At 43.0% G+C, this 23,282-nt stretch overlaps 1 protein-coding gene across 3 annotated transcripts in view; it reads left to right on the plus strand.

The window, feature by feature from the left end:
• Nucleotides 1–17,977: 17,977 nt before the first annotated feature.
• The window catches only part of RANGAP1 (Ran GTPase activating protein 1), a 150,494-nt gene continuing 145,189 nt past the window's right edge, over nucleotides 17,978–23,282 (plus strand). The window contains exon 1 of one of the 3 annotated variants that reach the window (XM_075833713.1): nucleotides 17,978–18,201. The gene's annotated coding sequence lies outside the window, so the exon portion shown is untranslated. The remainder of the gene's footprint in view (nucleotides 18,202–23,282) is intronic. The other 2 variants (XM_075833711.1, XM_075833709.1) reach the window with 2 other exon arrangements.

Here is a 23,282-nt window from a genome sequence, read left to right on the forward strand (position 1 = left end):
GGGGCTTACAACCTAATCCGGATTCACTGGAGTGACGAATGGAAGACGACATTTAACACTCGAGACAGGCACTATGAAGAACTGGTAATGCTTTTCAGACTGTGTAACGCCCCCGCTGTCTTCCAAGAATTCGTCAATGACGTCTTCTGAGATCTCCTCTATGTCTATGTTGTGGTCTATCTCGATGACATCCTGATTTTTTTTCCCAGATCCAGTGTCTCATCAGAGACATGTCCGTCAAGTTTTGCTGCGATTAAGGGAGAATCGTCTGTATGCCAAGCTGGAAAAGTGCGTGTTCGAGAGAAAGTCTCTACCCTTCCTGGGCTACATTATCTCGGATCAGGGTCTCAAGATGGATCCTAAGAAGGTAAATGCCGTTCTGGAATATCCACGCCCGCAAGGCTTAAGGGCCATACAGCGTTTCTTGGGATTCGCCAACTTTTATCGACAGTTCATCCCAAACTTCTCCTCACTGACCGCTCCCATCTCTACCCTCACCAAGAAAGGCATGAATGCCAAGATGTGGACTCCAGAGGCAGGGGCCGCATTCAATAGCTTGAACAGTGCCTTCATGTCAGCCTCAACCCTCCATCATCCTGATGTGTCTCTGCAGTTTTCGTTGGAGGTGGGACGCATCCTCTATTGGTGCTGGCACACTTCTGCTTCAGAGAGGTGCCAAAGGCAAGGCAATGGTATGTGGCTATTACTCCAAGCTTCTCTCTTCCGCAGAGCGCAATTATTCGACTTGGGATCGGGAGTTACTTGTCATTAAACTGGCTCTGGAGGAGTGTAGACACCTACTAGGGGGCGCAGCTCATCCCATCCTGATTTTCACTGACCACAAGAACCTCACCTATCTCCAGCGACCACCAGCCAGGAGGTCGCTGTTCTTTGCCCGGTTCCAGTTTGAGCTCCACTATCGCCCTGCCGACAAGAATGTGAGGGCCGATGCCTTGTCTAGGTCGTTCTAGACAGTGGACACCATGGAGCCTCCACAAAATATCATTGACCCATCCTGCATCCTCTCTGTCAACCCTCTGCAAGTTAGAGACATCCCTCCGGGGAGGACTTTTGTGCATCTGGCAGACAGAGGGAGAATCCTCCGCTGGGGACATAGCTCTAAACTGGCAAGTTATGTGGGTGCCCATAAAACCCGACACCCGATTGCCCATCTGGTGGCCCACGCTGCCCAAAGACATTATAGACGTTGTCTCTTCCTGCAAGGTGTGCGCAGTATACAAAGTTGCTCACTCCAAACCGGCTGGCCTGCTCCAGCCGCTGCCTGTGCCCAATGCTACCTGGCAGAATATTGCAGTGGACTTCGTCACGGATCTGCCCCCCTCTGCTGGATGCAGTACGGTCTGGGTGGTGGTGGACCGATTCTCAAAAATGACTCATTTTGTTCCGCTGACCGGCCTACCTTCTGCTTCTCGACTGGCCAACCTCTGCATATTGTGTCTGATTGGAGTATGCATGGTCTCCACTGAACCTTCATAGCCACTTATCAGCTGTTTTGAAGAATCAGCGGCGAGCACCCACCGCACAAACACAAATCCCCCCAAACATGCAACTGCGCCACATGCAACCCCCCGCTGTTCTTTTTTACGCAAAACGTTTTTTTAAAACACTTGCGTAAAAAACGAATGGATCGCTTTCCCATTGATGTGGGACGCTTTTTTTGCGTGAATTTTTACACATTTTGTGTGCGCTTTTTGGCTCATAATTAGGACTCCCATTGAACATTTGGCGTGTTTTACATTCAAACGAATTCGACACTTCTTTATTTACACAACATGTTTTTTTAAAAACAGCGCACTTAACCAATTATGTAAATGAAAAGCGTAATCAAGCATTATTTGATGCGGTTTATGGCACGTAAAATGCGCCAAAAACCACATCAAATGCACACCGTGTGAACCTGTCAATTGAAAAGTAATTCACTTCACTTTCATCATTCTTAGGGTATGTGCACACGTAATGTTTTCAGCCATTTTTCGGGCAGCAAACGTCTAGAAAAACGGCTGCAACTGCTGGGAAATATGGCGTTCTGTTCCAACGGGGCATTTTTATGCCTCATTTTCAAAAACTGTCACATAAAAAGACGCCCGCGAAAAAGAAGTGCATGTCACTTCTTGAGCCGTTTTTCATTGACTCTATAGAAAAACAGCTCCAAAAACAGCCGTAGAGAACGCAGCGAAAAACGCGAGTTTGATTAAAAAGCGGCTAAAAATCAGGAGCTGTTTTCCCTTGAAAACAGCTCCGTATTTTCAGACATTCTTTTTAGTAAGCGTGTGAACATACCCTTAGCCTTTTGGTGTGTCCTATAGCGTCTACAAGCTGCATTGTACAATCACTCCAAAAATGGGAGCCGGACGATGCTTAGCAATTTGAAGACACATTTTCCTAGCTTGTAGCCAAAAATTGGGAGGGGGGGGTGAGATTCCCTCCCACATTTACAGCAGCTGTGAGTCAGCTTGCTTTTCCTTATTCACCTTGCTGTAATTCTAGGAAGCGTTCCCCCTGGTGGCCAATAATTATTTAATTTTTAATACATCCCACCATGTGGAAGAAAAAAAAAATACTGCAAAATAACTTACAAAATATAATAAAAATAAGTAACCTACTTAAAATATATATATTTAACCCCGTCCCGACATTTGACGTATGGGTACGCCATGGAAAGCTAGTGCTTCCCACATTTTGCCGTATCCATATGCCAAATGCTTGTCACCGGCTCAGAAGCTAAGCCGGTGCCATCATTGCCGGATGTCAGTGGTATTGTACAGCTGACATCCGGCTGTAATGGCGGGGACCAAAATTAGGTTCGATCCCCGCCATTAACCCCATAAATGCAGCGCTCAAATGTGATCACCGCATTTAAGGTGTTTGCAGCTCATCGGAACCCCAGCAATGAAATTTCCGGGGTTCCGGTGGGTGCAATGGCAACCGGAGGCCAAATACTGGCCTCCCGGTCTGCCTAGCACGGAAGTTGGTCAGGACCCGCTCGGCGGCGGAGCCTGTTCGGCTTCCGTAGGCGCTGGCAGGATGGTGCCGACTCAGGAGCGGATCCGGCATCATCAGCGGTGGAAGTCAGCTGTATGTTACAGCTGACATTCACCAGTAACGGCAGGAACCGTAGCTATCTCCGATCCCTGCCATTAACACCTTCAATGCAGCGATCGAAAGCGATCGCTGCATCTACGCGGTTGCTAGCAGATCGCCAGCCTGACAGGCAATCAGGACTGGCGACTGCTGCTATGGCAACCGGAGACGCAATGACCTCCTGCTCTGTCATTACGGAAGCCGATTAGGCCCCGCCGGGAGGCAAAGCCTAATCGGCTTGCTGTCAGTGAATAACTGACAGATCTAATACATTGCACTACGAAGGTAGCGCAATGTATTAGAAAAAAATAAATCTGACAGTCCTAGTGGGACTTGAAAAAAAGTGTAAAAGAAGTTTCAAAAAGTGTAAGAAAATTTGAAAAAAATAACAGTTTGAAAACATAATAATTTTTAAGTAATAAAATAAAACACAATCGCCCTGTTCCCTTATCAAGTCCTTTATTATTGAAAAAAAAAAATAAACCATACGTTTTTCATATTGCCGCGAACGTAACGACATGAGGTATTAAAATATTATATTATTTATTGCACGCGGTGAACAGAGTAAAAAAAAAACGTAAAAAACTATACCAGAGTTTTTTGGTCACTTTGCCCTACAAATATTGGAATAATAAAATAATAAGTGGTCAAAAATTCGCAACGTATACATAAATGGTACCTATAAAAACTATAGCTCGTCTCGCAAAAAACAAGCCCTCATACAGCTCTGTCGACGAAAAAGTTTACAACTTATGGTTCTCACAACATGGCGACAGAAAAAATACATTCTTTTTACAAAAGTAATTTTATTGTGCAAAACGTTGTAAAACATAAAAAAAAGTGCAATAAATTAGGTATCCCCGGAATCGGACTGACCCGCAGAATAAAGGTAACATATAATTTATAACGCGTGGTGAACGCTGTATAAAAAAAACTAAAAGAACGATGCCAAAATGGTGTTTTTTTTGGTTGCCTGGCCTTCCAAAAAAGTCGCATGTACCCAAAAAGGGTACCAATAATAACTACAGCTTGTCCCGCAAAAAAAAAAATGGCCACATGCCACTACGTCTATGAAAAAATAAAATTAGTTAAGGCTCCAATAAGTTAGGAAATAAAAAATATGCAGTTGCGCAGCCCGAGAAGAACATTTATTCTGTTTCAAGAGGCGATTTATCAAGGCCCTAAAATTAGGGAACCAGGAAGGGGAGGGCCCAAACATATCTGCTGGAAGCGAGGGCGCCCGTATTATACGAGGACAATACCTCCCAGCAAAATTCCCCAAACTGCAAAGGTGCGGAGTGTGGATCAAAAGGGGCATAAGAAAGGACATTTATCGGTGCGACACTGGCCTGTGCAGAAAGGATTGCTTGACAGCGTAACAAATATCTATAGATTATTTTATTGTTTTTTTTTACCCCATTATTATACCCCCTGACTATGCCCCTGATGTACTCTGCCCAGCTTACATGTACCCCCACATTATAAACGGAAACACCAGCAATACTCAAACAAATCTACTACCAAGCAAAATCCGCTCTCCAAAAGCTAAATGGCGCTCCTTCCCCTCTGAACCCTATAGCGTGCCCAAACAGCAGTTTCCTTCCACATATATGGCATCCAAAGACCTGTGGGGTGAAAATGCTCACTACACCCCTTAATAAATGCCTTGAGGGGTTGTAGTTTCCAAAATGGGGTCACTCTCTTTTTTTTATTTCACATCTGAGCCTCTGCAATTGTGAATCAATACTTTGTAAATCGCCGAATTAGGGCTCAATTTCGCATGGTACTCTTTCACTCCTGAGCCTGGTCGAATGTCCAGGCAAAAGATTAGGGTCACATGGAGGGTGTTTCCAAAACTGAGAAACACCGCATAATAATTAGAGAGCTGTCTTTTTGGTGGCACAAGCTGGGCACCACATATTTGCATATCTATGGAAAAAAAATCCAATTTTCACTCTTCAACATCAAGTGTACACTAATTTCTACAAAACACCTGCAGGGTTAACATGCTCACTAAACCCCTAGGTGAATGCATTGAGGGGTGTAGTTTCCAAAATGTGGTCACTTCTGGGGGCTTTCCACTATTTGGGTACCACAGGCGCCCAGAAACCAATCCAGCAAAATCTGCACTCCAAATGGCGCTCCTTCCCTTCTGAGCCCTGCCGTGTGCCCAAACAGCAGTTTATGACCACATATGGGGTATTGTCGTATTCGGGAGAAATTGCTTTACAAATGTCGGGTTCTTTTCTTTCTTTATTTGTTGCAAAAATGAAAAATTTTGAGCTAAAGCTACGTCTTATTAAAGAAAAAGGATTGTTTTTATTTTCACTGCCCAATTCTAATAAATTCTATGAAACACCTGTGGGGTCAAAATGCTCACTACACCCCTAGATGAATTGTAAATGAAATGTAGTTTCTTAAATTCAGTCACTTTTTGGGCGTTTTCATTGTTTTGTCCCCTCAGGGGCTTTGCAAATGCGATACGGAATCCGCAAACCATCCCTGCTAAATGTGATCTCCAAAAGCCAAATAGCGCTCTTTCCCTTCTAATCCCTGCCGTGTGTCCAAACAGCCGTTTATGACCACATCTGGGGTATTGTTTTACTTGAGAGAAATTGCTTTACAAATTTTACAGTGCTTTTTCTCCTTCAGTCCTTGTGGAAATGAGAAAAAATTAGCTAAACCTACATTTTCTTTGAAAAAAGTTAGATTGTCATTTTCAGGGCCTAATTCCAATAATTTCTGCAAAAAACCTGTGGGGTCAAAACGCTCACTATACCCCTTGCTAAATTCCTCAATTGGTGTAGTTTTCAAAATGGGGTCACTTGTGGGGGGTTTCCGCTATTTTGTCCCCTCAGGAGCTTTGCAAATGTGACATGGCCTCCGCAAACCATTCCTGCTAAATTTGAGCTCCAAAAGCCAAACAGCGCTCCATCCATTCTAAGCCCTGCCATGTGTCCAAACAGCTGTTTATGACCCCATGTGGGGTATTGTTTTACTCAGGAGAAATTGCTTTACAAAATTTGTGGTGCATTTTCTACTTTAGTCCTTGTGGAAATGAGAAAAAAATAGCTAAACCTACATTTGTAAATTTCACCTCTGCTTTGCTTTAATTCCTGTGAAACATCTAAAGGGTTAAGAAACTTTGAGGGGTGAAGTTTTTAAAATGGGGTGACTTTTTTGGGGTTTCTAATATATAAGGCCCTCAAAGCCACTTCACAACGGAACTGCCCCCTGTAAAAATAGCCTTTTAAAATTTTCTTGAAAATGTGAGAAATTGCTGCTAAAGTTCAAAGCCTTGTGAGGTCATAGAAAAATAAAGGGATGTTCAAAAAATGATGCCAATCTAAAGTAGACATATGGGGATGTTAATTACTATTACTATTTTGTGTGGTATTACTATCTGTCATACAAGAAGATACATTTAAATTTAGAAAAATGCAAATTTTTGCAATTTTTCGCTAAATTTTGGAGTTTTTCAAAAATTAAATAATGAACGTATCGAGCAAATGTTGCCAGTATCATAAAGTCCAATGTGTTAGGAGAAAACAGTCTCGCTTGGATAGGTGAAAGCATTCCGAAGTTATTACCACATAAAGTGAAACATGTCAGATTTGAAAAATGAGGCTCTGTCAGGAAAGTCAAAAGTGGCTAAAGAGGCTCTGCCACCACATTTATAAGTGGCCTATCTTCTACATAAGGAGATGGGCGCTGTAATGTAGATGACAGCAGTGCTTTTTATTTAAAAAAAACGATCTATTTTCACCACTTTATTAGCGATTTTAGCTTTATGCTAATTAGTTTCTCAATGGACAACTGGGCGAGTTTTACTATTGACCAAGTGGGCGTTGTACAAAGGAGTGTATGACGCTGACCAATCAGGGTCATACACTTCTCTCCATTCATTTCCTCAGCACATAGGGATCCTTTTAGATCACTATGTGCTGTCTTAGGCCTCATGCACACGAACATATTTTTCCCCCCCCGTAAATACTGGCGTAAATACGGGTCCTTGGTCACATGTATTCGACCCGTATTGCACCAGTATTTACGGACCCGTGCCCGTAAATACGGGTCCAGTGTCACCAGTATTCCACCCGTATTTACTGGCACGTTTTCGCTGCAAAATTGCACTGCACTAATCCGCAGCCCCTTCTCTCTATCAGTGCAGGATAGAGAGAAGGGGCAGGACTTTCCAAGGTAAAAGTAAAAGAAATTCATACTTACCCGGCCGTTGTCTTGGTGACACGTTCCTCTTTCGACATCCACTCCTACCTCCCTGGATGACGCGGCAGTCCATGTGACCACTGCAGCCTGTGATTGGCCTGTGATTGGCTGCAGCGGTCACATGGGCTGAAACGTCATACCGGGAGGCCGGACTGGAGGAAGAAGCAGGGAGTTCTGGGTAAGTATGAACTTACTTTTTTACATGTTGTTTTATATTGTGATCGGTAGTCACTGTCCCTGGTGCTGAAAGAGTTACTGCCGATCATTTAACTCTTTGAGCACCCTGGACATTGACTAGCAACGCTCCCGTAATTACGGGTGCACACACATGTAGTCACCCGTAATTACGGGAGCCCCATAGACTTCTATGGGCCTGCCCGTGCCGTAATTACGGCCTAAAATAGGACATGTTCTATATTTTTCAACGGCCCGGGCACCTTCCGGTAAGCATACAGGGAGGTACCCGTGGCCAATAGAAGTCTATGGGCCCGTAATTACTGCCCGTGAATACGGGCGTTTTTACGTTCGTGTGCATGGGGCCTTAGGCTGGATTCACACGAGCATGTTCGGTCCGTAAAGGACGGAACGTATTTCGGCCGCAAGTCCCGGACCGAACACATTGCAGGGAGCCGGGCTCCTAGCATCATAGTTATGTATGACGCTAAGGAGTCCCTGCCTCGCTGTGGGACAACTGTCCCGTACTGAAATCATGGTTTCAGTACGGGACAGTAGTTCCACGGAGAGGCAGGGACTCCTAGCGTTGTACATAACTATAATGCTAGGAGCCCGGCTCCCTGCAGTGTGTTCGGTCCGGGACTTGCGGCTGAAATACGTTCCATCCTTTACGGACCGAACATGCTCGTGTGAATCCAGCCTTATACTAACACATTAATGATACTGAAGTGTTTAGACAGTGAATAGACATTCCACAGGATGTCTATTCACAATCCCGACACTTCGTTAATGTTTCTGTGGTAGATACAGCAGAGCAAGCATAATCTCGCTGTAACCTGTCATTTACAGTGTGATCTCGCGAGATTACGCTTGCTCTGCTGTAACTACCACAGAAACAAGTGTCGGGATTGTGAATAGACATCCCGTGGAATGTCTATTCACTGTCTAAACACTTCAGTATTGTTAATGTGTTAGTATAAGACAGCACATAGTGATCTAAAAGGATCCCTATGTGCTGCCTAAATGAATGGAGAGGAGTGCATGACGCTGATTGGTCAGTGTCATACACTCCTCTGTACAACGCCCACTTGGTCATATAGTAAAACATGCCCAGTTGTCCATTTAGAAACTCATTAGCATAAAGCTAAAATTGCTAATAAAGTGGTGAAAATAGATTGTTTTTCTAAATAAAAAGCATTACTGTCACCTACATTACAGCGCCCATCTCCTTATGTAGGAGATAGGGCACTTATAATGTGGTAACAGAGCCTCCTTAAAGAGGCTCTGTCACCAGACTATAAGTGCCCTATCTCCTACATAATGTGATCGGCGCTGTAATGAAGATAACAACAGTGGTTTTTATTTTGAAAAACGATCAATTTTGAGCAAGTTATGCACAATTTTAGATTCATGCTAATGAGTTTCTTAACCCCTACCCGTACCAGGACTTAAAGAGGTTCTGTTACCAGATTTTGCAACCCCTATCTGCTATTGCAGCAGATCGGCGCTGCAATGTAGATAAGAGTAACGTTTTTATTTTTATAAAACGAGCATTTTTGGCCAAGATATGACCATTTTTGTATTTATGCAAATGAGGCTTGCTAAAGTCCAACTGGGCGTGTTTAAAGTAAAAGTCCACTGGGCGTGTATTATGTGTGTTACATCTGGGCGTGTTTACTTCTTTTACTAGCTGGGCGTTGGGAACGGGAGTGTATGATGCTGACGAATCAGCATCATCCACTTCTGTTCGTTAACGCCCAGCTTCTGGCAGTGCAGACACACAGCGTGCTCTCGAGAGATCAGGCTGTGACGTCACTCACTTCCTGCCCCAGGTCCTGCATCGTGTCGGCCACATCGGCACCAGAGGCTACAGTTGATTCTGCAGCAGCATCAGCGTTTGCAGGTAAGTTGCTACATCGACTTACCTGCAAACGCCGATGCTGCTGCAGAATCAACTGTAGCCTCTGGTGCCGATGTGTCCTCGCTCGTCCGACACGATGCAGGACCTGGGGCAGGAAGTGAGTGACGACACAGCGTGATCTCTCGAGAACACACTGTGTCTGCACTGCCAGAAGCTGGGCGTTGTGAAGAGAAGTGGATGATAGTTCTATACACAACGCCCAGCTAGTAAAAGAAGTAAACACGCCCAGATGTAACACACATAATACATGCCCAGTTGGACTTTTACTTTAACCCCTTCAGGACCAAGTTCATTTTGGCCTTCAGGACCAGACCCATTTTTTCAAATCTGACATATTTCACTTTATGTGGTAATAACTCCGGAACGCTTTTACCTATCAAAGCGATTCTGAGATTGTTTTCTCGTGACACATTGGACTTTATGATAGTGGAAAAATTTGCTCGATAAATTTAATATTTACCAGTGAAAAACACCAAAATTTTGAGAAAAATTGCAAAAATTAGCATTTTTCTAAATGTAAATGTATCTGCTTGTAAGACAGGCCGTTATACCACACAAAATTGTTGCTAATCAACATCCCCATATGTCTACTTTAGATTGGCATCATTTTTTGAACGTCCTTTTATTTTTCTATGACGTCACAAGGCTTAGAACTTTAGCAGCAATTTCTCACATTTTCAAGAAAATTTCAAAATGCTATTTTTACAGGGGCCAGTTCAGTTGTGAAGCGGCTTTTAGGGCCTTATATATTAGAAACCCCCAAAAAGTCACCCCATTTTAAAATCTTCACCCCTCAAAGTATTCAAAACAGCATTTAGAAAGTTTCTTAACCCTTTAAACGTTTCACAGGAATTAAAGCAACGTAGAGGTGAAATTTTCAAATTTCATTTTTTTTTGCAGAAATTCATTTTTAATCTATTTTTTTTGTAACACAGAAGTTTTTATCAGAGAAACGCAACTCAATATTTATTGCCCAGATTCTGCAGTTTTTATAAATATCCCACATGTGGCCCTAGTGCGGTAATGGACTGAAGCACCGGCCTCAGAAACAAAGGAGCACATAGTGGATTTTGGGCCTCCTTTTTATTAGAAAATATTTTAGGCACCATGTCAGGTTTCAAGGGCTCTTTCGGTGCCAAAACAGCGGAAATCCACCAAAAGTGACCCCATTTGGGAAACTAAACCCCTTGAGGAAATTATCTAGGGGTATAGTGAGCATTTTGACTCCGCAGGTTTTTTGCAGAAATTATTGTAAGTAGGCCGTGAAAATAAAAATCGTCATTCTTTCAAAGATAATGTAGGTTTAGCTAATTTTTTCTAATTTCCACGAGGACTAAAGAAGAAAAAGCACCACAAAATTTGTAAAGCAATTTCTCCCGAGTAAAACAATACCCCACATGTGGTTATAAACGGATGTTTGGACACACAGCGGAGCTTAGAAGGGAACGAGCGCTATTTGGCTTTTGGAGCTCAAATTTAGCAGGAATGGTTTGCGCAGGCCATGTCGCATTTGCAAAGCCCCTAAGGGACCAAAACAGTGAAAACACCAAAAAAGTGACTCCATTGAGAAAACTACACCCCTTGAGGAATCCATCTAGGGGTGTAGTGAGCATTTTGCCCCCACAGGTGTTTCATAGATTTTATTAGAATTGGGCAGTGAAAATAAAAAAAAATCCCTTTTCTTCAATAAGAGCTTTAGCTCCAAATTTTTAATTTTCTCAACAAATAAAGGAAAAAAAGAACCCCAACGTTTGTAAAGCAACTTCTCTGGAGTACGGCAATACCCCACACGTGGTCATAAAATGCTGTTTGGGCACACGGCAGGGCTCAGAAGGGAAAGAGCGCCATTTGCTTTTGGTGTACAGATTTTGCTGCATTTGGTTTCTGGGCACTATGTTGCATTTGCAAAGTCCCTTTGGGACCAAAACAGTGAAAACGCCAAAAAAGTGACTCCATTGAGAAAACTACACCCCTTGAGGAATCCATCTAGGGGTTTAGTGAGCATTTTGCCCCCACAGGTGTTTCATAGATTTTATTAGAATTGGGCAGTGAAAATAAAAAAAATCCTTTTTCTTCAATAAGACGTAGCTTTAGCTCCAAATTTGTAATTTTCTCAACAAATAAAGGAAAAAAAGAACCCCAATGTTTGTAAAACAACTTCTCTGGAGTACGGCAATACCCCACACGTGGTCATGAAATGCTGTTTGGGCACACGGCAGGGCTCGGAAGGGAAGGAGCGCCATTTGCTTTTGTTGTACAGATTTTGCTGCATTTGGTTTCTGGTCGCTATGTTGCATTTGCAAAGTCCCTGTGGGACCAAAACAGTGGATCCCCCCCAGAAGTGACCCCATTTTGGAAACAACACCCTCAAGGTATTCACCTAGGGGTGTAGTGAGCATGTTAACCCCACAGGTGTTTTGCAGAAATTCGTGTGCGCACGATGTGGGAGAATGAAAATGGGAATTTTTCCTTAGATACGCCAATATGTGGTGCCCAGCTTGTGCCACCATAACAAGACAGCTCTCAATTATTATGCGGTGTTTCCCTGTTTTAGAATCACCCTACATGTGGCCCTAATCTTTTGCCTGGACATTCGACAGGGCTCAGGAGTGAAAGAGTACCATGTAAAATTGAGGCCTAATTTGGCGACATATAAAGTTTTGGTTCACAATTGCAGAGGCTTTGATGTGAAATAATAAAAGAAACCCCTGAGAAGTGACCCCATTTTGGAAACTGCACCCTCAAGGCATTTATTAAGAGGTGTAGTGAGCATTTTCACCCCACGTGTCTTTTCCATAAATGATTGCGCTGCGGAAGGTACAAATTAAAAATTTTCCCTAGATATGCCAATTCAGTGTCAAATATGTCGTGCCCAGCTTGTGCCACTGGGGACACACACCCAAAAATTGTTAAAAGGGTTCTCTCGGGTATGGTGATGCCATATATGTGGAAGTAAACTGCTCTTTGGGCACACTGTAGGGCTCAGATGGGTGGGAGCGCCATTTGGGTTTTGGAGCGTGGAATTTGCTTGGTAATAGTTTTGTTTGGAGTATCACTGTTGTTTCCGTTTATAATGTGGGGCATATCTGAGCTGGGCAGAGTACATCAGGGGCATAGTCAGGTGATATAATAATAAGGTAAAAAAAATAATAAAATGATCCATAGATGCGTGTTACGCTGTGATCGATCCTTTCTGCACAGGCCTGTGTCGCACTGATATATGGCGTCCTTCCTTATCCCCCTTTTGGTCCACACTCCGCACCTTTGCAGTTTGGGAATTTTGCCGGGAAAGCGTTGTCCTGGTATAATACGGGCACCGTCGCTTCCAGCGGATATGGTTGGGCCCTCCCCTTCCTGGTTCCCTAATTTTAGTGCCTTGATACATCGCCTTTTGAAACAGAAGAAACGTTCCCCTCGGGCCTTCACAACTGGATAATTTTCTTTCCTGAATTATTGGAGCCTTAACTTATTTTATTTTTTCATAGACGTAGTGGTATGAGGGCTCTTTTTTTACGGGACGAGCTGTAGCTTTTATTGGTACATATTGGGGTACAATCAACTTTTTGATCACTTGTTATCCTTTTTTTGGGAGGCAAGGTGACAAAAAAAACAGAAAGTCTGCCATAGTTTTTTTAGTTGTTTTTTTTTTATACAGCGTTCAACATGCGTTATAAACTGCATGTTACCTTCATTCTGCGGGTCAGTACGATTCCGGCGATACCAAATTTATAGAACTTTTTTATAACTTTTTGCACAATAAAATTACTTTTGGAAAGAGAATGTATTTTTTTCTGTCACCAAGTTGTGAGAGCCATAACTTTTAAATTTTTTCGTCGATGGAGCTGTGTGACGGCTTGTTTTTTGCGAGACGAGGTATAGATTTTATCGGTACCATTTTTGGATACATGCGACTTTTTGATCACTTTTTATTTCAATTTTTGGAAGACCGTGACCAAAAAAACAGTAATTATGGCAGTGTTTTTGAGTTGTTTTTTTTTACGGCGTTCACTGCGCTGGATAAATAACATCATATTTTTATAGTTCAGGTCGTTACGGTCGCAGCGATACCAAATATGTATGGCTTTATTATTTTTTTCTATAATAAATGACTTGATAAGTGAAAAAGGGCAATTGTGTTTTGTGTTATTATTTGAAACTTTTATTGTATGTTTTACAACTTTTGTTTTTACTTTTTTTACATTTTTTTTTTTACACTTTTTACACTTTTCTTTAGTCCCACTAGGGGACTTGAAGGTCCAACTGTTTGTTTGATGTTCTAATACATTGCACTACCTATGTAGTGCAATGTATTGGAACTGTCAGTTGTTCACTGACAGCAAGCCGATCAGGCTCCGCCTCTGGGCGGGGCCTAATCAGCTTACGTAATGGCAGACAGGAGTCCATTGTTAGGGCTCCTGTTGCCATAGTAACAGTCGCCAGCCTTGCCCACGCATGGCAAGGCTGCCGATTTTCTACAAACCTCTAGGATGCAGCGATCACAATGGATCGCTGCATCGAAGGGGTTAATGCCAGGAATCGGAGCTAGCTCCGATTCCTGGCGATAGATCGGGGTGTCCGCTGTAACATACAGCGGACACCCACTGCTGATGACGCCGGCTCAGCTTCTGAGCCGGAAGCTGAGGCGGCGCCATCTTGCCGATGGTACCGGAAGCCTCCTGGGCCCCGCCGACGACGGGGCATAGGAGGATTCTGTTACAGGCTGATCGGGAGGTAAGCATTAGCCCTCCGATCGCCTTTGCAGCCACCGGCAACCCAGCGATCACGTTGCTGGGGCGCCGGTGGCTATAAACTCCTCACATGCTGCGATCTCTATTGAACGCAGCATGTGAGGGGTTAATCGGTCGGATCGGAGGCTAGCTCCGGTCCTGGCCGATACCTCAGGGTGCCAACTGTAACATACAGCTGTCACCCGGCGGTGATGTCGCTGGCTCAGCTCCTGAGCCAGCTTCATCTCCATGACAGTAATGTCAAAATGCGGTAAGACACCGTTTTTATTGACGTTTATATATGTGATCCGGCGGGAAGGGGTTAAACATGCCCAGTTGGACTTTAGCAAGCCTCATTTGCATAAATACAAAAATGGTCATAACTTGGCCAAAAATGCTCGTTTTTAAAAAATAAAAACGTTACTCTTATCTACATTGCAGCGCCGATCTGCTGCAATAGCAGATAGGGGTTGCAGAATCTGGTGACAGAGCCTCTTTAACTGTCCGTCGTTGCGGGAGGTTACTTCCCGCACGAGGACGTATAGTTACTGAGTTATTCCCGGAGCACACTGTCGGCGACAGTGTGCACCGGGAACCGGGAGGTCAGCTGTCGCCGACAGCTGACACTCCCCTCTTGCCGGCCAGCGGTCCTTTGCCGCTGATTTCGACTAATTAACCCCTTAAATTCGGCGATCGGGTGCAATCGCCGAATTTTAGGGGTTTCTAGAATATCGGCAGACCCCCGTCCGAAATCGCGGGGTCTGCCGATAGTTAGTATGGCAAACGGAAGCCAAACAATGGCTTCCGGGTCTGCCATGGACGGAAGCCCATCAGGACCAACCTTCGGCTGGTCCTGATAGGTTTCCTGTCAGAGTGACAGAAAGTCATTGTGCCGTTCCCGATGCACACTGTCGGCGAGAGTGTGCATCGGGAACTTCGAGATCAGCTGTCCCCGACAGCTGACACTCTCCAGTGTTGCCGATCAGCGGCTCATCGCCGCTGATTTCGGCAATTAACCCGTTACATGCGGGGCTCAATTGCGATCTCCGCATGTAGCGGGTTTGTAGCGCATCAGCAGCCCCCATGCAATCGTGGGGGCTTCTGATGCTTGTGATGGCACCCGGGGGCCAGACAACGGCCCCCAAGTCTGCCATGTATGTCAGCCTATGAGGATCAGCCTCTGCTGATCCTCGCAGACCAACTGTCAGAGTGACTGTGATGTCACACTGACAGTTGGAATACGTTACACTACCTAGGTAGTGTAATGTATTCTAGCAGCGATCAAAGCTGCAGGTAAAAAAAAGAAAGTGTAAAAAGTTAAAAAAAAGTAAATAAACAAAAATATAAAGTGTAAAAAGTAAAAAAAAGTTAATAAAAATGTTTTATAAAAGTGTAAAAATAAAAGGTTTTGTTTTCCTATAATAAGTCATTTATTATAGGGAAAAAATGAAAACGTTAAAAAAAAGTACACATATTTGGTATCGCCGCGTTCGTAACGGCCCAAACTATGAAACTATAATGTTAATTTTTCCGCACGGTGAACGCAACAAAAAAATAAACGGAAAACTGTCAGCATCGCTATTTTTTGGTCACCACCCCTCCCAAGATATAGAATAAAAAGTGGTCAAAAAGTCGCATTTACCCCAAAATGGTACCAATAAAAACTACAACCCGTCCCGCAAAAAACAAGACCTCCCACAGCTTTTTTGACAAAAAAATAAAAAAGTTACGGCTCAGAATAGCGTGTCCCAGAAAATAAATTATTTTATAGAAACTTAATTTTATTGTGCAAACGCTGCAAAACGTAAAAAAAACTATACACATATGGTATCGGCGTAATCGAACCGACCCGCAGAATAAATTAAAACGTAATTTATTGCGCACGGTGAACGCTGTAATAAATAAAGAATTTAAAGCGCCAAAATTGCTGTTTTTTGGTCACCTTAGCTCTAAAAAAGATCCTGAGGGGCCAAAATGCTCACTATACCCCTAGAAAAATTCCTTGAGGGGTGTAGATTCCAAAATAGGGTGACTTTTGGGGGGTTTCCACTGTTTTGGTCCCTCCGGGGCGTTGCAAACCCGACATGGCACTGAAAACCAATCCAGCAAAATCTGCGCTCCAAAATCCAAAAGGCGCTCCCTCCCTCCTGAGCCTTGCTGTGGGTCCAAACATCAGTTTACGACCACATATGGGGTATTGCCGTAATCGGGAGAAATTGCTTTACAAATGTTGGGCGGCTTTTTCTCCTTTATTCCTTGTAAAAGTGAAAAAATTCTATGTTTCCACAGAAAAATAGGTGATTTTCTTCTTCACAGACTAATTCCACTAAATTCTGCAAAAAAACTGTGGGGTCAAAATGCTAACTATACCCCTAGAAAAATGCCTTGAGGGGTGTAGTTTCCAAAATGGGGTCACTTTTTGGGGGTTTCGACTGTTTTGGCACCACAAGACCTCCTCAAACCAGACATGGTGCCTAAAATATATTCCTAAAAAAAGGAGGCCCCAAAATCCACTAGGCGCTCCTTTGCTTCTGAGGCCTGTGTTTCAGTCCATTATCACACTAGGGCCACATGTTGGATATTTCTAAAATCTGCAGAATCTGGCCAATATATATTGAGTTGCGTTTCTCTGGTAAAACCTTCTGTGTTACAGATTTTTTTTTATTACAAATGAATTTCGGCAAAAAAAATGAAATTTGTAAATTTCACCTCTACTTTGCCTTAATTCCTGTGAAACGCCTAAAGGGTTAAAATACTTTCTGAATGTGGTTTTGAATACTTTGAGGGGTGCAGTTTTCAAAATGGGGTGATTTATGGGGACTTTCTAATATATAAGGCCCTCAAAGCCACTTCACATCTGAACTGGTCCCTGAAAAAATAGCCTTTTGAAATTTTATTGAAAATATGAGAAATTGCTGCTAAAGTTCTAAGCCTCGTAACGTCCTAGAAAAATAAAAGTACGTGAAAAAAAATGATGCAAACATAAAGTAGACATATGGGGGATGTTAACTAGTAACTATTTTGTGTGGTATTACTATCTGTTTCACAAGCAAATACATTTAAATTTAGAAAAATGCTAATTTTTGCAAATTTTTGCTAAAATTTGACGGTTTTCACAAATAAATATTGAATTTATCGACCAAATTTTTTCACTAACATAAAGTACAATATGTCACGAGAAAACAATCTCAGAATCGCTTGGATAGGTAAAAGCGTTCCGGAGTTATTACCACATAAAGTGACACATGTCAGATTTGACAAAATCATGTGTCCACAAGGCCAAAACAGGCTGTGTCCTAAAGGGGTTAATAGACAACTGGGCGTGTTTTTACTTTTTTTTTGTTGTGGAGAGACCAATCAGGCACTGTTGCCTGATTGGGCTCCACAGTACATTATACACGATTATCAAATAAGTGCATTTACACTAGATCGCAGTGCGATATAGTATATAATGCATTTCTATGGTCTCCTTTGACATCACGACTACATTCATTTTCCTGTGATCATTTTGGATTTCACGTGATTAATTCAAACCGAAAGCAATTTTTTAATCCAGATTACTATTGAAATCATATGGAATGTTATGAGAATTGTGTTTTTTTGTAGAGGTTCATGACGGTAGTTATTGGTGAAGCTTGAAGAACTGAAAGATGTAATGTTTGGTCTGGCAAACCCTTTTTCTTGTTTTTTTTAAATGCTGGCTCTTAATTTTAGTTTCGGGAGCCATGAATCATCTGCCGCTCAGTATCATCAACGGCGCGCGCCTCTAAACGCACTCAACATGGCGTGCGATCGTGCAACATAAACTTAGAAACCAAACCACTCCTCCCGCTTCTCGTATTTTTCACCTAAAGCATCACGGGACTTGCAGTTTGTTACACGCAGTCGTTGTAGTAGTTAAGCGAGGACCAGAACTACAAGTCCCATAAGCTAACGAGGGCGCAACCGTTGTAAACCAATTACTGGTTTAGCTAGAGCGAGAGGGGAAAAAAAATAATACCGGTTCGCCATAAGCAGCGTGTGAAGTGACGGCCTGAAGACCGGCAAACGGTGAGAAAGTTTTAGTGTGTCTGTGAATGTTCACGTACGGGCTGATATAAAGTAAGCATAGCGGCCAGTCTAGGGGACTTGTAGCTTTTGGCGGGATGTTGTTCTGCTGTCACTGTCCTCATGAATGGTTCACGGCGGTTGTCGGGTATAAGGGTGTACCGGACACGATGCAGCTTATTTTCTAAAGATTTTTGTTTTATTTTAACTATTCAGATGCTGGATTAGGTAAATGTAGTCCCTCAGCTGTTTTATTATAACTTTCCTGACGATAGGACGTTTATAGCACGGGCCGCTCTCTGCAATTGAACAGATTCACTTTTGTGCTATAACAGACTAGGCCCTGTTCACATCTGCGTTCGGCATTCCGTTGTTCTGCCCCTTTAGAGGAGCAGAACAACGAAAATGGCGGAAGTGTAGGCTCCGTTTAACAACCGAGGCAACCGGCGCCCGACAATGGGCTGTCCGTTGATTTACCTGAAACAATGGCGCAATATGCTAATCGTTTCTGGTATTTTCAGCTGAATCTGCGACTGAGCCTCCAACGCAGCGACCTTGATGGTTTTTCATTCACCCCTGATGTCAGTGTAAATAAGCTCTCTGTTGTCCATCTTCCCAAATTTTTGAATAAACTTGGGTCGTAGGAGAACAACAAAAGGTCAGTTGACTTGAATGGGTCCCGTTCGGTTTCCATTATGGCGTCCATTGTTTTACTGGAAATAATAGCAAGTTTTTAACCGGATCTGCAGGGAGGCTTCTAACAGAGAGGTGAACATACACTTAGCTCATTTAGCACAGGATTAGCCCAATTCACCTGACAGATGCCAAGAGAGCACCTTTAGGTTCCATGGTAACATTGAGTCACAGTAAAGATGGTGGGTTACCGAGACCCTTAGGGTATGTGCACACGAGAACTGGCTTTTACGTCTGAAAAGACAGACTGTTTTCAGGAGAAAATAGCTGCGTCGTTTCAGACGTAAAAGCTCCTCCTCGCATTATGAGAGGCGTCTGTGACGCTCGTAAATCTTGAGCTGCTCTTTATTGATTTCAATGAAGAACGGCTCAAATTACGTTGCAAAGAAGTGTCCTGCACTTCTTTGCCGAGGCAGTCAATTTACGCGTCGTCATTTGACATCTGTCAAACGATGACGCGTAAATGACCGGTCGACTGCACAGTACGTCGGCAAACCCATTCAAATGAATGGGCAGATGTTTGCCGACATATTGGAGCCCTTTTTTCAGGCGTAAAACGAGGCATAATACGCCTCGTTTACGTCTGAAAATAGGTCGTGTGAACCCAGCCTAACAGTGCCATCCAACGTACAGTTACATAAACCTTTGAAAGTGAAACATTTTTTTCCTGCAGACTTGATGGGTTCAGTGTCGTCGGGTTCTGCGTGTCTCCAGCTGTATCTAAATAAGTAAAAATTATTATTTTTTTTTATTCATAATCTGATGTTTATTGTAAAAGTTTTTTTAAATGCAAAAATTACAAGCAAGATGTAAAAGACATATACAAATCCATAAGTGGCATTCTAACTACAGGGAGTACAGACAGATACGTGTCTCTCACGTTCAGTAGTCAAACATAATCTGGTTCATAAGTGGATCAAAAGATGTGCGACGGGCATCAATAAACCAGAGTGGCATGATATAAGGCGGCATGTATCTAGAGTGCATGAGTTACAGGTAAGTTTAAAGAGGCTCTTGTCACCAGATTTTGCAACCCCTATCTCCTATTGCAGCGGATCGGCGCTGCAATGTAGATAACCGTAATGTTTTTGTTTTTTTTCAAAAACGAGCATTTTTGGCCAAGTTATGACCATTTTTATATTTATGCAAATGAGCCTTTCTTATGTACAACTGGGCGTGTTTAAAGTTAAGTACAACTGGGCGTGTATTGTGTGTGTACATCTGGGCGTTTTTACTTCTTTTACTAGCTGGGCGTTGTGAATAGAAGTGTATGATGCTGACGAATCAGCATCATCCACTTCTGGCAGTGCACAGACACACAGCGTGTCCTCGCGAGATCACGCTGTGACGTCACTCACTTCCTCCCACAGGAACTTCATCGCGTCGGATGAGGGAGGACACGCTGTGTGTCTGTGAACTGCCAGAAGCTGGGTGGTAACGAAGAGAAGTGGATGATGCTGATTCGTCAGCATCATACACTTCTATTCACAACGCCCAGCTAGTAAAACAAGTAAAAACGCCCAGATGTACACACACAATACACGCCCAGTTGTACATAAGAAAGGCTCATTTGCATAAATATAAAAATGGTCATAACTTGGCCAAAAATGCTCGTTTTTGAACAACAAACGTTACTGTTATCTACATTGCAGCGCCGATCTGCTGCAATAGGAGATAGGGGTTGCAAAATCTGGTGACAGAGCCTCTTTAACAAGCAAAGAAAGAAGGGGAAGGGAACTCGAGGGGGGACACGTAGGAATAGGGCGTAGAGTATAAAATGAAAGAGCCGCATATAGTGTCTGGTACATCGGTACATGGGGGGGGGGTTAAGGAAGGCGTGAACTATAGGGAAGAAAGGTCCCCCCCCCCCCCCCCCCCCCGTTACCAGATGGAAAGTGTGGCCCCATTCGGGTCGCGTGGGCCAGACTAAAGGGAATTATTGTTCAGCTTAGCCAATTAGCAAAGTGTGGACTGGATTTAGAGGAGGACCATGCAAGCCAGAGGAACACCGCTCGATCAGTGATCCTGGTCCTCTGCAATGAGACATTCCATTCTATATAGAAGGTCCATCTCCACCACCCATTCTCTAATTGTGGGAGGTTCATTGGACTTCCAATGCCTAGGAATGATCGTTCGTGCTGCAGTTAAGAAGTGACTCAGGAGGCCCTTCTTTAGTAAATATAATTTTTAATAAAAAGTATTAAAGTTACACAAAACACTGATACACATTTTATTAAATTTGCCATTCAAATGTGTATATTGCCTTTAACGCATTCCTATGTACAGTTACATTGGAGCATTAATGGGTTTTTCCACTCAAAGTGGATTTGTCACTTATCCACAGGATACGTGATAAATGTACGATCGCTGTTGGCACAAATACTGGGACCCCCACCGATCTCCGTAGTTTGAATAGAGCGATGGTCGCGCATGTGCGCTGCCGGTCCATTCAAAGTCTATGAGAATTATGGAAACAGCCGAGCACTGTACTTGGATGTCTCCGTCGGCCCCATAGACATTAAATGGAGCAGCAGCGCATATGCGCGGCCACTGGCGCAGTCGACTACGCTATTTCCGAAAAAAACAAACGGAAACCATTTGCAAAAGAATACTTACCATTAAAATCAATGGTAATGCAAACGGAAGCTATATGGTATCAGTTTGCCTTTCCGTTCACTGGTTTCTCAGACGGAAAGTTCTAGTGGGACCCGTGAACGGAAGGGCGACGCTAATGTGAACACACCCTAAGTGATTATCAACATCAACTGTGCTGATTTGCTTGGCACAGGTTTTATTTTTTGCACCTTTTTGTTTTTCTGTATAAAGCATTCCGCCACCTTTTACGGTAAAATTATTATAGTGCAGGAGTGTGCACTATGAACCTTTTTTCTAAATCACTTGTATTGGGCCTCATGTGCACGGCCGTGATTTTCGGGTTGGCCGGCAGCGGAGTGTCACCCGCGAGCTGCCCGCAAATCGCGGGCCGTGCACATGGCCACGTGCATTATTTTCTATAAGCCTGGACCGCAAAACACAGCCGTAATAAGACATGTTTGTTCTTTTTGCGGTCCATGCTCTGGTGGCAATGCACGGACCATGGAAACCACAGTCGTGTGCATTGGCCCATAGAAATGAATGGGACCTCAATTCACCCTTGGATTTTGGGGGCATTGCGGCCACAAAAGCACGTTCGTGTGCATGGGGCCTTACTGATTGTGCTTCTAGCAGCTGCTCGCACGGTGTATAGTCTGTGCTGCTGGTGGCCCATAACTCTCTGCAGTTAGAGACAGAGCTTCCTGGTTTCCATGGCTCCCGTATGCAGAACGGCTGCCAGTGCTATAGAATACTATAATGTTGGCGTCCGTTCTGCATACGAAAGCCATGGAGACTAGAAGCAGAATCCGTAATACAAGTGGTTATTGTTCACCCTCCTGTGCTATAATAGTTTTTTTTTAGTGAAAGTGGAGATGCACTGTAATATAAAACTGTTAAACAAAACTATATAGTTGGGTAGCTAGTACCTGCATAGGTGAAAAATTAGGGGATATTTAAGGTAGCTGACTTCCATTTTGTAATAAAAAAATTATATAGCGTTTTAGGAAGTTTTAGCTATACTTTTTTCTACAGTTAGTGTGAATTTAGTGTTGTATATTTTTTAGACTACTTTTTGATATCATGTATATGTGTATATATATTAGCGTCAGTTCGTGACAGAAGTTCAGTTTTGTTTTTACTGAAGTTCGTTCACTAAATTTTATATAGTGTGTCTTTACAGTCAGTTCAGGCTTTTTTTTGGTGCTGACTTTGACTTGGAATCTGCACCAAAAAAACGCTGCAAATCGCAAAAAAAGAAAACGGCAAGCTTTTTCTTGGAGCAGTTTCCGCCTCTGACCTTCCGTTTAAATCAATGGGAGGTAGAAGAAAAAAACGTGGTGTTCGTCAAAATTTTTTGTCGTGATTCATTTTCCAAAAATCGCTTGCGGTTTTTTAATTTTATTTAAAAAAAACAAAAAAAAAAACACTGTGAAAAAAGTGTTCACAAAACACGAAAAGAAAAAGCTGGCATTTCAAAATTGGCCTTGAAATTCCTAAAGGAATGCCTGACAACTACAGTTTTAGTCCAAACTCCGTTATCTGCGCTGAATTTCTGTTTCTGATTATTTTTTTTCCCCATTAATTTCCCAGCCCACACCAATTTATACTTCGCTAAAGATTAGGCAATACTGAAGAACAGATATTTTGTACAACATGCCAATTTACGGCTTGGCCATAACCCGGACACACTTTTAAGTAAGGCCCCATGCACATGACCGTATTTTTTTCTCTGGCGTAAATACGGGTCCGTTGTCACCTGTATTCCACCCGTATTTATGGAACAGTTTTCTCTGCTA

This window comes from Rhinoderma darwinii, chromosome 7 (assembly GCF_050947455.1).
Source record: "Rhinoderma darwinii isolate aRhiDar2 chromosome 7, aRhiDar2.hap1, whole genome shotgun sequence".
In the NCBI taxonomy this organism is placed as follows: Eukaryota; Metazoa; Chordata; class Amphibia; order Anura; family Rhinodermatidae; genus Rhinoderma; species Rhinoderma darwinii.